This window comes from Nematolebias whitei, chromosome 3 (assembly GCF_014905685.2).
Source record: "Nematolebias whitei isolate Nwh7 chromosome 3, NemWhi1, whole genome shotgun sequence".
Taxonomy (NCBI): Eukaryota; Metazoa; Chordata; class Actinopteri; order Cyprinodontiformes; family Rivulidae; genus Nematolebias; species Nematolebias whitei.
Genome location: NC_056500.1, coordinates 50,377,807 through 50,394,641, shown reverse-complemented (window position 1 = coordinate 50,394,641; position 16,835 = coordinate 50,377,807). Strand labels below are relative to the sequence as shown.

General features: G+C 45.2%; 1 protein-coding gene across 1 annotated transcript in view; it reads left to right on the top strand.

The window, feature by feature from the left end:
• Window positions 1–16,835, top strand: part of oca2 (oculocutaneous albinism II) — a 659,230-nt gene that overhangs the window by 239,928 nt on the left and 402,467 nt on the right. The gene's annotated exons all lie outside the window — the stretch shown is intronic.

Sequence of the window (16,835 nt, the reverse complement as noted above, 5' to 3'; positions counted from 1 at the left end):
GTTCATCTTCAGCTCAGTTGAGGTTCTGTTACATGTCCACGGCCTTGGGGAAGGGAGAGGTTAGGAAACAGTCAAAGCATCTTTGTTGTTTTCCAAACATTCCAGGAGGAGTTGAGATAAGTCCGGCATCAAGGCCACAGTTTGGGTCAGGCAGAATTCGTGAATTGTTGTTTCTGCCTTTAAAGTCTTGCTGTACATATTCTCTGATGGAACTCCAAAACAGCCAAATTGATCCTTTACTCCAAAAGTCGAGCTCACACCTTCTCCAGATTATTCCACCATTCATGAGGGCTGCCAGGAAGATCACAGTCCTGATAACAGCTGCTCCAATTCCCTGTCACAGCTCCACATTCAGTCCGAGCACTGTCAAGCTTCAACACCTCCACACAAATTTGTAGACAACCAGATTTCACCAACCCAAACAGCAAAAACCAGTTGTCATCATGAATCCAATTTGTTTCCTTCGAGGTAAGAGGGTCCTCCTTACCCGGACTCCTGTCGGGAGAAGTTGATCTATTTTGTTGAGAGACCAGCTGATCCTTCCAATTAAGAGGTATGCAGAAAAAAAAATAGGCTTTTTTTAAGGGTTCACAGGACAAAAGAGCACAGCAGTGAAGCGGGTAGGGGGGAGAGAGGGAAAACACGTCTGGTTTCACCGTAGAATAGCAGGGAAAATAAAAAAGGAAACATGATCACATCACCCCAATCCATAAATCCTTCCACTGGCTTCCCATTTTACTCCACATTGAATACAAGGTTTCCTTACTCACCCACCAATCCATTCATGGCAATGCTCCATACTATCTTAAGGAACTGCTCACTGTTCAGACATCAACACAATCAGGGCCTTTTGCTTTGTTGTTTCTCATCTGTGGAACACCCTCCCTGTAAATCCTTATTGAGTGAAACATGAGCCTGACGCTCCCATGGCCTCCGGCATAATTCTTGTCCAGAAAAAAATGATTATTCTCAGTGGCTTGTGTTTAAAGTTTTACTTAAAAATGAAACATGTACAGAAAAAAGTAAGCAAAAACAACTTATCCACGAGTTGGTAATTAAACAGAAAAAGAGCTAAGGAGGTCAAAAAACTGTTTGACTTCACTCCCAAACTAGTCTGTCTGGACTTTCTTTCCTGACATGCCCCACCCACATCACATGACTTAAATAAACATGTTACCAACCTCAAACCAACAAAGATCTACACATAAAACAAATAGCTTCAGTTATTCAAAAAGCGTTCAATACAAAAACAACTGGACTTTATTTGTATCAGAAGACGTTTCGCTCCTCATCCGAGGAGCTTTCTCAATTCAAACAGCAGTGAGTGAGGCATTCAGGTTATAAGGCTGAGTGAGATAACACACACATATGTAGATTGGCAATTTACACCTAAACACCTTAACAGTAGGGTTTTTTTTAAGTTTTTGTTACTCTAATTCACAGATGAGGCCCCTCTGTTCCCATCAGGTGTGAAAACTGGCTGGGAATCAGTCTTAAAGTTGCATTATATGTTTTTGAAAGTGGAAATCTGAGGCCTTCTCCTCTGTTAAGAGATGGCTTTTCTCTTTTTACATAAATTGCTTCCTTCACCCCCCTCTCATACCATCTGTGTTCTCGGTCCAAAATGTGCACATTTTGGTCCTCAAAAGAGTGTCCCTTATCTGTGAGGTGAAGGTGAACAGCTGAATCTTGTCCTGAAGAGCTGGCTCTCCTGTGTTGATCCATGTGTCTGTGAAGAGGCTGTTTAGTCTCTCCAATGTAGAGGTGTGGACCGTCCTCACTGCACTGGACCGCATACACTACACCACTCTGTTTGTGTACGGGTATTTTGTCCTTAGGGTGGACCAGCCTCTGTCTGAGAGTCCTGCTGGGTTTGAAATGTACTGGGATCTTGTGTTTGTTGAAAATCCTTCTGAATTTCTCTGATACTCCAGCAACATAAGGGATGACAATGTTTTTCCATCTGTTGTTCTCCTTTTTCTGTTTATTGACTGTGGCTGCAGTCTGTTCCATTCTTGGAATAGTTGGGGTCTTAATTGGTACAATGCTTGCTTTTGCCATCATCAGAGTGCATTGACCATCTCCTTTATCATTACGCAAGAGCAGATAACTTGCTGTTCCATAGCCATTCTCGCTTGCATCAGCAAAGTGATGCAGCTGTGCAAAGACTGAAGCACCAAACTGTTTTGCTTTAACACATCTGGAAACTCCAAAATCTTTAAGAAGTTGCAGACTTTCAGCCCATTGTATAAAGTTTTTTTACAATGTTTTCTGGGAGATTTTCATTCCATCCATATTTTTCTCGACACAGATTCTGCAGGATCCTTTTGGCAGGTAGTACCACAGGAGCAATGAATCCCAAAGGATCAAAGACTGAACTAACCAGGGACAGCAGACCTCTTCTTGTGTGTGGTTTCTTTTTTATGCTGATTTTAAATTTAAACTGATCCGTTTCAGCACACCATTGGATTCCTAATACCCTCTCCATTGGCAAGTTGTTCTTATTTAAGTCCAAATCCTGAAAACCTGGAGCCTTTTCCTCTTCGGGATTTTTGAGCACAGCAATTTCTTCCTGTTGCTAGACCATTTGGATAGTCTAAACCCACCCTTTTCCAGCATGCATCTCATATCATTGAAAAGAGAGACTGCAGAGTCTTCATAAACAGTGAATTTAAGACAGTCATCTACAAAGTACATCAAAATTCTTCCTGACTGTTTTAGCTGTTTCTTGACCAAACTCTTCCTCAAAATCCTTTGCACATTTCTGAAGTGCAAATGTTGCAGTGCTTGGTGATGAGGTGGCTCCAAATATGTGAACCAACATCTTGCGTTATATGAGCTCCTGCTCATAATTCCCATCAGGCCACCAGAGAAACCTGAACAGGTCTGTGTCCTCATTGCTGACTCTAACTTGGTAGAACATGGGTTCAATGTCAGCCATAACTGCCACTTCTTCCTGTTGAAAGCACATGAGAACCCCTAAAAGAGAGTCTGGTCCTTGAAGAAGCTGTTGGTTTAGTGGTGTCTCCTGAAAACTTGCTGCACAGTCAAAAACAACACACAACTTTTGTTTTACTGGATGTCTGACTCCAAGGTGAGGCAGATACCATATTTCTCCATCTGCAGACTCGCATTCAGCTCTATGAAGTTTCACAGCATATCCTTTTTGTAGAAGACTTTCCATGAAAGTGACATATTCTTTATAAAACTTAACATCTTTAGAAAACCTTTTCCTTAAGTTGAATGCATATTCAACTAACCACACATCTGAGACCACTGGTCTTAACTTCATGGACAACTTCTCCTGCTGTGATTCCCACAAGGATTGCCCTAATAAACGCCAGGTCTCTGGCTAATAAAACATTAATCTTGAATGACTTTTTCTCCTCCACCGGTCTGGACTTCTTCTGTGTGACAGAGACGTGGCTCTCCTGTGGTGAGTCCATGGCCCTGTCGGAAATTTTACCATCGGACTGTTCTTATTTTAATGCTCCGAGAATATCAAGCGATGGTGGTATGGGATTAAGGGAAGGGTATTAAAAGAATGTGCCACACAGCTGGGTCCTGTGTTCAAACAGATATTTGAGTTGTTTCTTAACACTAGCTTTGTCCCACAAGCATGGAAAATGTCAACTATTGTCCCGGTGCCCAAAATAACACATGCAAAGGCACTGAATGACTTCAGACCAATTGCCCTCACATCTGTATTATGCAAATGTATGGAGCGCTTAGTGAGCAGAGAACTCATGTCTGTTACAGCTGAGCATATGGACCCTTTGCAGTTTGCATATAGGACTAACCGAGGGGTGGAGGATGCCACTCTCTCCCTCCTCAACAAGGTCCACAATCATTTAGACAACCCAAAGACATTTGTTCGCATATTATTCATGGACTTTTCATCTGCTTTTAATACGGTTCAGCCACATATACTTTTGAAACGCCTGTGTGATCTAAATGTCAGCAGCCATCTTGTGTTGTGGATTAGCAATTTTTTAAGAGGAAGACCCCAGGGAGTTTGTGTTGACAACACTCTATCTGACTGTAGGGTCTTGAACACTGGTGTTCCACAGGGTTGCGTGCTATCGCCGCTTTTATTCTCTATATACACAAATGAGTTGCAACACAACAGTAAAGATTTCACATTAATTAAGTATGCTGATGACATTGCCCTAGTTGCTGGTCTGAAAGACACCAACAGTCCCTCCTACTCCCAGCTCATAGACCAGCTCTCTATCTGGTTTGATGACAGTTTCCTGGCCCTTAATGTCAGTAAAACCAAGGAACTTTGTTTGGGAGGTAGATGGGGAGCAGCCAGCACCAGACCTACTTTTAGGCCTTCTATTATAAAAGGGCAGGAAGTAGAGCAGGTGACTAATTTTAAATACCTTGGAACAATAACTGACAACAAGTTGACCTTTGAACCCAACACTGACTATATTTACAAAAAAGCTAGACAGCGTCTCCACCTTCTGTATAAGCTAAGGAGCTTTAATGCAAGCAAAATTACTTTGCAGTTGGTGTACAGGTCACTGGTTGAAAGTGTTGTTTCATTTAATATTGTCTCATGGTATGGGAACCTCCTAGCCAGAGACAGGAACAAGTTGTCCCGGGTGGTCAGACAAGGTAGTAAAGTCATTGGTCATCAACAAATGACACTTACAGACCTGTACAGTCAGGTTCTGGAAAAAAAGGCAATCCAGGTTTACAATGAGTCAACTCATCCACTGCAACCATTATTCAGGTTTGTACCATCTGGTAGAAGACTCCTGGTTCCTTTAGCAAAGAAAAACGGGTACAAAAAGTCATTTGTTCCCTCTGCGGTGAATGTACTTAACAAGGTTCTATTTAAACGCAGCCTCACATAACAAACCACTGTCTGCTGAGATGTTTTCATATTCTAATGTATTGTGTATTTTAGAATGGTTTTAACTGAATGTTTTAAATTGATTTAGCAAAGTTTGGTTTTAAGTTTTTTAGAGTTTTTAATCACATTTTTATTTTGTTTTATAAGCCATATGTCAAAGACAAATCTCCATTTCATTGAATGTTATGGACAATAAAGTTGAATTGATTGATTGATTGATTGGTAGATTATTAACTATTTTCAAAAAACGTTGGAGCTGCAAACTGGTACAGATACCAGCTAATTTTTTAAGCTTCGAACTGCTGTGTTGGAAAAATCTGGTAAGATGGTGCCCGTGTGGTGCCAAAGACTTTTAAACATGCTGCTGTCCAGCCCCTCCTGAAAAAACCTAACCTTGACCCCTCAGTCATGTCCAACTTCCGGCCTTTCTCCAGACTCCCATTCACCTCTAAACTACTGGAAAAAATTGTGGAGTCTCAGTTGAAACAGTTTTTGGGGGATCACGCTATCCTTGAGTTATTCCAATCTGGCTTCAAATCTCTCCATAGCACTGAAACTGCTCTACTGAAGGTTTTTAATGACATTTTCATATCCACAGACGCAGGTGATTCTGTGCTGCTTGTCCTATTGGACCTTACATCTGCTTTTGACACCATCGACCACAATATCCTCATTTCTAGACTGGAGCAGTGGGTGGGCATCACAGGGTCAGCCCTTAAATGGTTTGGGTCCTACCTCTCTGACAGAACCTTCTGTGTCAATATCAAAGATTTTAGTTCGGCATCGACCGCACTCCAGTGGGGGGTACCGCAGGGGTCCATCCTCGGTCCCCTTCTCTTTTCTTTATACCTGCTGCCACTAGGTGCTATCTTCCGCAAACACGACATACCCTTTCATTTCTATGCCGATGATTGCCAAATTTACTTCCCCCTGAGGCACAGAGGCACACGCTCTATTCAGCCTCTTCTTGACTGCCTGGCTGACATCCGGGACTGGATGGCTTTAAACTTCTTGAGCTTCAATGAGAAGAAGTCTGAAGTCATGCTGTTCCATCCCAGTGGCTCACTCATGAACCATGACATTGACCTTTTCTCTCTAGCCCCGCTAGAGAAACAAAAGGTGACTAATCTGGGGGTGATAATGGACCCGTCCTTAAAACTCAACAGTCACGTAAACATGATGGTCAAATCCTGTTTTTTTCAGCTGAGACGGCTGTCTAAGCTGAAGCCTATACTCAACAAAAAGAACCTCGAGACAGTGATCCATGCCTTCATAACATCTAGGCTTGATTACTGCAATTCACTTCTGTTTGGAATCAGTCAGTCCTCCATTGCTCGTCTACAACTGGTCCAAAATGCTGCAGCCCGATTTTTAACTGGTACAGGCTATAGAGAGCACATCACGCCAGTTTTGGCCTCCCTGCACTGGCTACCCATTCACCTTCGGATCCATTTCAAAATTCTCATGTACGTTTTTAAATCACTGAACAGTTCCGCCCCATCCTATCTCACTGATCTTCTGCAGCCATATGTCCCACCGCGCTCTCTGAGGTCAGCAGACCAGATGCTTCTCTCAGTCCCAGAAACCCGTCGTAAGCTCAGGGGTGACAGGGCTTTCTCTGTTGCAGGTCCACGACTGTGGAATGAGTTGCCACTGAGTGTCCGGCAGGCTCCCACACTCTCAGTCTTTAAGTCTCGCTTGAAGACCCACTTCTATTCGCTTGCCTTTAACACGGTGTGATTTGTTTTGGTCCGGTCTGTTCTCTTCTCTGTTGGCCATTTTAGTTAGCTTCTGCTGCTATTTGTATCTGTATTTCTATTTTATGTTTTCCTGTTCGCTGTGCATGTTTGTGTTCTTTTGTACAGCACTTTGGTTGGCCTTGTTGCTGTTTTAAGTGCTATATAAATAAATTGGTATGGTATGGTATGGTGTACATGGCTTGCAATCACCTCTGCTGATGGTGTTCAGATTATTTATGTTTTGTTATTTTTTTATCTGGGACATAAACTCGCTGCTGGTGTGTGACCGACAACAGCTTCTGGATCTTTGTTTTTCTGCCACCGATCTTCCTTATTTGGACCAATATGAGCGTACCTCTGGACCCCCCATCCTTCCCCCCTGTTGGCGGATGTGCCAGCTTACCTCTGCTGGGCTCCTCACCTGCCTGCCTGGAGAGATTGCTTCAGACGCCGGGGAAAACGTGCTGGGCGGCTGGTAAAGCTTAAAGCCCTGCGCGCTGCATCTTCTTCTTCAGCTGGTGGTCATGGTTTCATTGCCAGCTTCCGGCATACCCGGACCAGGTAAACAATGGGAGTTGTCAGCCAGTGCGCAGCTCGGACCGACCCGGACGGGCTGTTATTGAAAATCTGAGGCCACTGATGCACGCGAACTTCACTGCTGCTGGCTCCACTTTGGACAGTATCCGGATGTGTTTGGTCAATGCAAGATCTGTTATCAACAAAACTTTTATCCTCAGGGACTACATTCAAGAGTACGAGTTGGACTTTTTCTGCATCACAGAGACTTGGATGTCTCCGGGTGAGTCCAGCGCCTTGACGGAATTATTGCCACCGAACTGTCTGTATTTTAATGCACTGCGGCCATCAGGCCGGCGCGATGATGGATTATTAACAATATTCAAATCAATTTTTGACTGTAAACAATTGCCCATCCCAGTTTCCCGCGCCAGCTTTGAGCTGAGCATCTTTGAACTCGACCGCTCGCCTCCGACGTTATTTGCACTCGTCTACCGCCTACCTCGATCTAAGGATTTCATAAATGAGTTTTCTGATTTCTTGGCTGAAATCACACCAAAATATGATCATGTTTTCATTATTGGGGACTTTAATTTGCATGTGTGCTGTCAGGAGAAGCCCTTGGTTAAGGACTTTCAAGATTTATTGGACTCATTTAATCTAACTCAGCATGTAAACGGTCCCACCCAAGAGCGCAGACATACACTGGACCTTGTTTTAACTCGGGATGTGACTGTTAGTAATCTTGAAATTGGTGATAATGTTTTTTCAGGCCACATGCCAGTCTTGCTTGAGTTCACCCTCCCCCATCTAACTCCTAAGCCGTGTGTTCCTGCACGTAGTAGCTGGGCCATTAACCATTTCACAGCTGCACGTTTCACAGATGTTTATAACTTTGAAATGGTCATTCAGCCACCAGTGTTTCTCACCACCAGCCATGTACTGCTTTAAACCTATGTTTAGGTCAGAAAACTCCAGTTACAGTTTACTGAAATCAACACGGAGGTAGTTTTTTACCATGTCTGCATTTCTATCATCGTCCATTAACTGCTCAATTTTTTCTTTCATTGTAGTTAGCTGGGATAATTTGTATCTGCGAGCATGGATTTGTTTAGTTTTGTGCTCTTCCACAGCCTTTTCTGTCATTTTAATTGTCCACTTTCCAATATTCTGTTCATCCATAATCAGCAAGCTGTCCACACGTTATTTTGCAAAGGCCGAAAACAGGTATGAGGCAGCCTAATCCACTGCAACTGCCAGTCCTCACAAGTTAGCAATTAGCCTTGGACTCTTCCAAGATGGCGCCCGAGCTGTTGCTTGCCGTTCACCTCTGTCCACTCTGTTTCTTTTTTTGCTATTTTTTATAATTTTTCTTCAATAAGATCAGCTCACTACTACAATCTACAATTTTCCACCACTTATCTCGCCTCCTATGAACATTTTGATCGGGGTTCTGGGCCCCCACCTCCGCTGCTTGGGAACGTACCTGGGTATCTCCAGCGCGCGGCATTCGTGCCTGCACAAAAACATCGCTCTCGTCGCCGTGGGAGACGTGCTGGCCGCCTCGTGAGGCTCAAAGCTAGCCTCGCTCGTTCCTCAGCTACAGCTGTCCACCAGAATGAGGTTTCAACACCTGGATGCCTCGCGGAGTCCTGCCTGCTGCAGAACATCGGGTCGGAGGCGTGCAGCGAGCGCGCGCCCAGCTGCGGTGTTTCCAACCGTATCCAGCAAACCGAAACCAACCCAGGTCCAACAGCTGTACCATCTGCTGCCCCATCGGATTGTACCAACGACCCTGCTGTGTCCGGCGGCTCCCGGTTTCCGGCTGTTCATCCCGGCTGCACTTTCTCCGGCCGGAGGAGGCGAGGACCCGACGTAAACAAACTGAAACCGCTGATCTGCGCCCCCCTCAACTTCTCCCTCAGCTGCTGACCCAACAAGGTTTGCTCTCCTCAATGTGAGGTCTTTAACAAACAAAACCTTCATCACGAACGACTTTTTCTGCACAAATAATCTGGACTTCATGTTTCTGACAGAGACTTGGCTTTTTCCGGGTGAGTCAAGGTGTTTTCTGAACTTGTGCCTGCTGATTGTAGTTTTCTTAATTGCCCGAGGTCATCTGGAAGAGGTGGAGGAGTGTTGGCTGTTTTTAAGAAAATCTGGAAATGCAGACTGTTACAGACACCATCTTTTCAGACCTTTGAACTGCTGCATTTTGAACTGGGCTGCTCCAACCCCATGTTGATTGCGGTGCTTTATCGACTGCCCAAATCCTCCACAGGCTTCATCAGTGAACTGTCTGTCTTTCTCACTGCAATACTGTTAAAATACGACCGTGTGCTGATTCTAGGGGACTTCAATGTGCACGTATGTTGTCCTGAAAAGCCTTTGGTTCAGGACTTTTTAAATCTGATCCTCTCTTTAAACCTGGTGCAAAATGTTGTCGGCCCCACACACCATCAGGGTCACACTCTTGATATTGTTCTGTCTTGTGGTGTCTCTGTGCTAAATCTGGAAATTGGGGATGCTGTCATGTCTGATCACAAACCAATCTCATTTGTAATACCTCTTGCTCGTGTCTCTAAATCTCCCGCTCCACCCAGGACCTGTCATATATTTAACCCTTCAACCGCTGCTCGTTTTTCCTCTGCCTTTATTACTACTGCTGCTAAAACACCTGAAACCTCTGCCTGTGTCGGTGCTCAGGAGCTGCTTAGTAACCACAATGTGACCTGCACTAAGATCTTGGATCTGGTGGCCCCACTAAAAGTCAGGAAACCAAGGAGAGCCCAGTACCCATGGATGAATGAGACCACCAGGGCAGCGAGACGCCTGTGCATGAGAGCTGAGCACAGGTGGAAAAAGGACCATCTCCAGGTTTCCTTCATTTTGTTCAAAACCTGTTAAAAAAATTACCAGAACACTGTCAAATCTGAAAAAAAAACAAATATTTCTCCCAACTCATCAACTCAAATAGACACAACCCCCGCGCCCTATTCACAACAGTAAATTCCATTCTAAATGTCCCTTCGTATTCATGTATGGAGGCCTCTGTTGACACCTACAATGACTTCACTAAATTCTTTGTTAACAAAGTGGAGTTGATCAGGGCCTCCATCCCCCGCTCCTTAGTCGACCCATCAGCTTTTGTTTTGTGTTCTGCTACTTTCAGGCAATTCAAACCAATCACACTCCCATTGTTAAACAAAGTTGCTGGTCACATGAAGCCATCAGGATCACCATTGGACCCCATCCCAGCAGCATTGTTCAAACAGGTTCTACCAGCGATTGGGCCTGCTGTTCTAACAATACTAAACAGTAGTATTGCTACAAGCGTGGTCCCAGAGGCGTTCAAACATGCAGTAGTCACACCGTTAATTAAGAAACCTGGTCTTGACCCTTCAGCCTGCTCAAATTACAGACCAATCTCAAAACTCTCCTTTCTGTCCAAAATCCTAGAAAAAGTAGTTTTTACTCAGTTAAATCAGTTTTTAACTGAGAACAAAATCTTTGAGGTCTTTCAGTCTGGTTTCAAACAGCTCCACAGCACCGAAACAGCTTTGGTTAGGGTTTGTAATGACATTTTAACAGCAAATGATTCTGGTCATTTTGTGGCTCTTGTACTCCTCGATCTTACTGCCGCTTTTGATACTGTTGACCACAGTATCCTCATCTCTCGGCTTGAACACTGGGTTGGGATTACAGGTGCTGCATTAGACTGGTTCCGCTCATACCTCTCTGACAGGAGTTTTTGTGTGAAGGTGGGTAAAAACCTATCCACTTCAATGCCTCTTTCCTGCGGTGTCCCGCAGGGCTCGATTCTCGGACCCCTTCTATTTTCACTCTATCTGCTTCCGCTGGGGTCGATCCTAAGAAAACATGGTATTCCATTCCATTGCTACGCCGATGACTGTCAGATCTACCTGCCACTGAAACCAGCCAGTGCTTGTTCCGTCCACCCTCTCCTCAAATGTCTGGACGACATTAAGACATGGATGGCTTCAAATTTTCTAAGTTTTAACGACCAGAAGACTGAAGTCATTGTCTTTAGCCCTAGCTCAGCTGCCGCCTCTTATCCTGTGAACCTGGACTCCCTTCAGCCTTATCTGAAGCACTCTGTTAAAAACCTTGGAGTGGTTTTTGACTCGGATTTTAAGTTTGACAAACAGATCAGTTCGGTTCTGCAGAGAAGCTTCTTCCAACAGTGGCAGGTAGCTAAACTTGAGCCAGTGCTGTCTAGACCCGACCTTGAGACACTAGTCCATGCATTCATCACAACCCGCCTGGACTATTGTAATTCACTGTATGCTGGGGTCAGCCAGGCCTCTATCTCATGGCTACAGCTCGTCCAGAATGCTGCAGCTCGGCTCTTAACCGGTACACCGAGGTATGAGCACATCACACCAGTTCTGTCCTCCCTACACTGGCTTCCTGTGAGAACTAGGATTGATTTCAAAATTCCCCTCCTGACCTATAAGTGCCTAAATGGCCTCGCACCCATCTACCTCTCTGAGCTACTGGAACCATATGTTCCCTCTCGGACTCTGAGATCATCCGATCAGCTGCTTTTGGTTGTTCCAAAAACACGACTGAAGCTAAGAGGAGATCGGGCATTTTTAGTCATGGGTCCCAAACTGTGGAACAACCTACCCCCCAACATTAGGCATGCCACCTCCCTTCCTGTGTTCAAATCCCTGCTAAAAACATATCTGTTCTCTCTGGCGTTTCATACTGTGTGGGTTGATTTAGTATATCTTGTTCCATGTCTTCATTTTAATGCTGTTGTTTTAATTTTTCAAGGTCTATTCTTACTGCTTTTTATTTCTTAGTGTTACCCTTAGTGTTAAGCACTTTGATAACAGTCTATCTGTTTTAAATTGTGCTCTATAAATAAATATGACTTGACTTGACTAGCTGAAACACCCATCTTGCTGTGATCTTTGTTGGCAGCTATCCATGAACCGAAGCTTGTCACTTACAGCTTTCTGTTCTCCATCCTTCCCAGCATTGTTCTTGCATCCAAAACATATCCAGTTCATCTGTTTAAAGTCCAGTATCCACGTGAAGCAAGTTTTTTGACCAAAAAATGTAAATCCTTATTGAGTTAAACCTGAGCCTGATGCTCCTATGGCCTCTGGCATAATTCTTGTCCAGAAAAAATATTTATTCTCAGTGGCTTGTATTTAAAGTTTTACTTAAAAATGAAACATGTACAGAAAAAAGTAAGCAAAAACAATATATCCACAAGTTGGTAATTAATCAGAAAAAGAGCTAGGGAGGTCAAAAAACTGTTTGGCTGCACTCCCCAACTAGTCTGTCTGGACTTTCTCTCCTGACATGCCCCACCCACATCACATGACTTAAATAAGCATGTTACCAACCTCAAACCAACAAAGATTTACACATAAAACAAATAGCTTCAGTTATACATATAATCTTTACAAAATTTAGTTTAGGCTCCTACTCTCCCCGACCATCTAAGGATACCCCAGACTACAGAAAGTTTTAAGAAAGGACTGAAGACCTTATTATTTGAAAGATTTTATAGTGTTTAAAGGTATTTTTAGAGCAGCAAAGCCCTATTGTAATCGCTCAGTTCATTAGACCTGAGCAATTTTTCCGTCAAATGAATTGGCCTTTTGGGGGCCTTAACATGTCCCAAAACTCACCAAATTTGGCAGACGCTTCAGAACTGGTGAAAAATTACGTATTTTAAGAACATGGCCAAAATTGCAACAGAAACAGCTCAAGAGCACCACCTGGAAATTTTCAAAATACCTTCCGCATTAACCTTAGTTTGTCTTAGAAGCATGACATTTCGTACACTTGTCCAATTCCCCACGATGCACAGAAAATCCTCTAGCACCAACGTTGTATGATAAACAGGAAGACAGCCATTTTGGAATGCCGTCCCAATTTTCACAAGTTTTTGGCGGTTTACAGCCTCTACATTTGAACAAACTCCTCCTACGTATTTTGCTCAATCGGTTTCAAACTTGGCCATTTTGTTCAAAAGGCATGGGGGATGAAAATTTTTCTAAACGGTGTGCTTCGGGTTATGCTGAAGGGGTGGGGCCAGACCTCAAAGTTTGACATCGCTCCATGAAAAACGAAAAGCTAATAGCTCCTACAAGAAAACTGGCTGAGACAACAAACTTTCAGTGATTGATCCACATCTGGTCCCCTGCAAGACTGAATGGTCAAATCATGACATCCTTTAAGCCACGTCCCCTGACAACAAGAAGTGTAAAGTTTTACGTTGAACAGTCCCTCTCTGACCCCGTGATCTAATCAGCTTGATAGTGTGTCCAGTGACCGAAGACGTTGGTGTAAATTGCTTTCCAACACTGACAGTTTTGGGTGGAGCATGTAGGTAGCGCAGCATGGCGAAATAAGACGTAATGCTGTTGCCATACATTTGGCTCTAAATTGAACAGATTTGAGCCGATGTGCACCAAAATCAATATGATCTATCATTATCCACCCCTTGAACAGGAATCCATGATAAGTGGCCACTAGCTTCCATAGCACCCCCTAGAATATTTTAAAACATCAACCCCAAGTCATTTTTTTCACTGATAGTTCTGAAACTCCGTGAACATCTGTATCTTCTCAGGTCCTATGAAAAAGTCTCTTGGAACCCTGGCCCAAACTCAACAGGAAGTCGGCCATTTTGGGTCAAAGGGTAATTTTTGGGCATTTCTAATGGCAAATTTTAACAAACTCCTCCTAGGGAATTTGATGGATTGCCTTCAAACTTAGTTAATATGCCCTTGACACATTGGTGAGGAAAAGTTATCAAAAGCTTGCATTTTCATATATGTTAAAGGGGTGTGGCCAGGTCTCAAAGTTGTGCTTCACACTATAAATGTCCAAAGGGTATAACTTTCACATTGAAAGACCAAATTGCACCAAGCAGGACAAGACCAAAACATATATAGATGATCTGCTGGGCTGCCTTTACAACGAGGGCAAGAAGAGTCTGCATCAGGATATGTATCAGCTAATCTTGCATTTGTGAGGTGAGCTCTTAAAAGCACTTTCAGCTGTATCATACCATGGCATGCACATATTGAAGAGGTATGTACCCATTTGAGAGGTCATCCAGTGCTCATCACTTATCACTTGACCCAGGTCTTCCTCTCATCGCCTTCTGATGTTATCGGGTCAAGAGGGACTGATATCACGTATTAGGTTTTAAAGTGTAGAAGTTATTTTTTTATGTACAGGGCGTAATGCAAAAATATTGTCCACTATATAGTCATTTGAAAAGTTTGAAAAGGAGTTAAACCCCTCCCTTGGCTGCTACCTTACCGTGGTGGAGGTGTTTGAGTGCCCCAATGATCCTAGGAGCTATGCTGTCAGGGGCTTTATGCCCCTAGTAGGGTCACCCATGGCAGGCAGGTCCTAGGTGAGGGACCAGACAAAGAGCAGCCCAAAGACCCCAACGAAGAGAAAAATTAATGGACTTAATGTTCCCTTGCCCGGACATGGGTCACCGGGACCCCACTCTGGAGCCAGGCCTGGAGGTGGGGCACGCGGGTGAGCTCCTGGTGGCTGGGCTTTTACCCATGGAGCTCGGCCGAGCACAGCCCGAAGAGGAGACGTGGGTCCCCCTTCCCATGGGCTTACCACCTGTGGGAGGGGCCAAAGGGGTCGGGTGCAATGTGGGATGGGTGGTGGTCGAGGGCGGAGACCCTGGCGGTCTGATCCTTGGCTACAGAAGCTGGTTATTGGGATGTGGAATGTCACCTCACTGGTAGGGAAGGAGCCTGAGCTGGTGTGTGAGGCTGAGAGGTTCCGGATAGAAATAGTTGGACTCACCTCTACGCATGGCTCTGGCTCTGGAACCAGTTTCCTTGAGAGGGGCTAGACACTCTTCCACTCTGGAGTGGCCCCTGGTGAGAGGCGCCGAGTAGGAGTGGACATACTTATTGCCCCCCAACTTGGTGCCTGTGTATTGGGGTTCACCCCAGTGAATGAGAGGGTGGCCTCCCTCCGCCTACGTGTGGGGGGACGGGTTCTGACTGTCGTTTGTGCTTTTACACCAAACGGCAGTTCAGATTATCCACCCTTTTTGGAGTCCTTGGAGGGGGTACTGGAAAGTGCACCTCCTATGGACTCCCTTGTTCTGCTGGGGGACTTCAATGCTCATGTGGGCAATGACAGTGAGATCTGGAGGGGTGTGGTTGGGAGGAACGCCCCCCCTGTTCTGAACCAGAGTAGTGTTCTGTTGTTGGACTTCTGTGCTCATCATGGATTGTCAATAACAAACACCTTGTTCAAACATAAGGGTGTCCATATGTGCTCTTGGCACCAGGACACCCTAGGCCACAGTTCGATGATCGACTTTGTCATCATCTCATCTGATCTGCGGCCACATGTCTTGGACACTCGGGTGAAGAGAGGGGCGGAGCTGTCCACTGATCACTACCTGGTGGTGAGTTGGCTCCGATGGTGGGGGAGGATGCCGGTCAGACCTGGCAGACACAAATGCATTGTGAGGGTTTGCTGGGAACGTCTGGCAGAGTCTCCTGTGAGACGGAGTTTTAACTCACACCTCAGGGAGAACTTCGAACATGTTCCAAGGGAAGTGTGGGACATTGAGTCTGAGTGGACCATGTTTCGTGGCTCTATTGTCGAGGCGGCTTACCAGAGCTGCAGCCACAAGGTTGTCGGTGCATGTTGCAGCAGCAACCCTCGAACCCGATGGTGGACACCGTCGGTGAGGGATGCTGTCAGGCTGAAGAAGGAGTCCTATCGGGCCTTTTTGACCTGTGGGACCCCGGAAGCAGCTGATGGGTACCGATACTGGGTACAGATGGGAGAAGGCGTTCGACTGTGTCCCTTGGGGAACTCTGTGGGGGATACTCTGGGAGTATGGGGTACCGGGCCCTTTCATACGGGCTGTTAGGTACCTGTATGACCGGTGTCAGAGCCTGGTCCGTATCGCCGGCTCCGCATTGCCGGCAGTAAGTCGGGCTTGTTCCCAGTGAGAGTTGGACCCGCCAAGGTTGTCCTTTGTCACCGATTCTGTTCATAACGTTTATGGACAGAATTTTTAGGCGCTGCCAAGGTGTTGAGGGGATCCGTTTTGCTAGCCTTAGGATTGCGTCTCTGCTTTTTGCAGATGATGTGGTCTTATTGGCTTCATCAGATCGTGATCTATAGCTTTCGCTGGAGCTGTTTGCAGCCGAAAGCGACGCGGCCGGGATGAAGATCAGTTCCTCCAAATCCGAGGGCATGGTCTTGAGCCGGAAAGGGGTAGAGTGCCCTCTCTGGGTCAGGGAGGAGGTCCTACCCTAAGTGGAGGAGTTCAAGTATCTTGGGGTCTTGTTCACAAATGAGGGAAAAATGGAGTGTGAGATCGATGGGCAGATACTGTAGGTGCAGCGTCTGCAGTGAAGCGGGTGCTGTATAGGTCTGTCGTGGTGAAGAGAGAGCTGAGTCAAAAGGCGAAGCTCTCAATTAACTGATTGATCTACATTCCTACCCTCATTTATACCATACCATACCAATTTATTTATAAAGCACTTTGAACAGTGACAAAGCACACCAAAGTGCTGTACAGGGACAAACAGAACAAGCACATAGCAACATGGTCACGAGCTTTGGGTTGTGACCGAAAGAATGAGATCTCGGCTCTGTCGGGGCTCTGCCGGGGGGTGGTATGGCCTCGGGGCTTGGGGCTCGGTATCCATGGGCGGATCTACTTG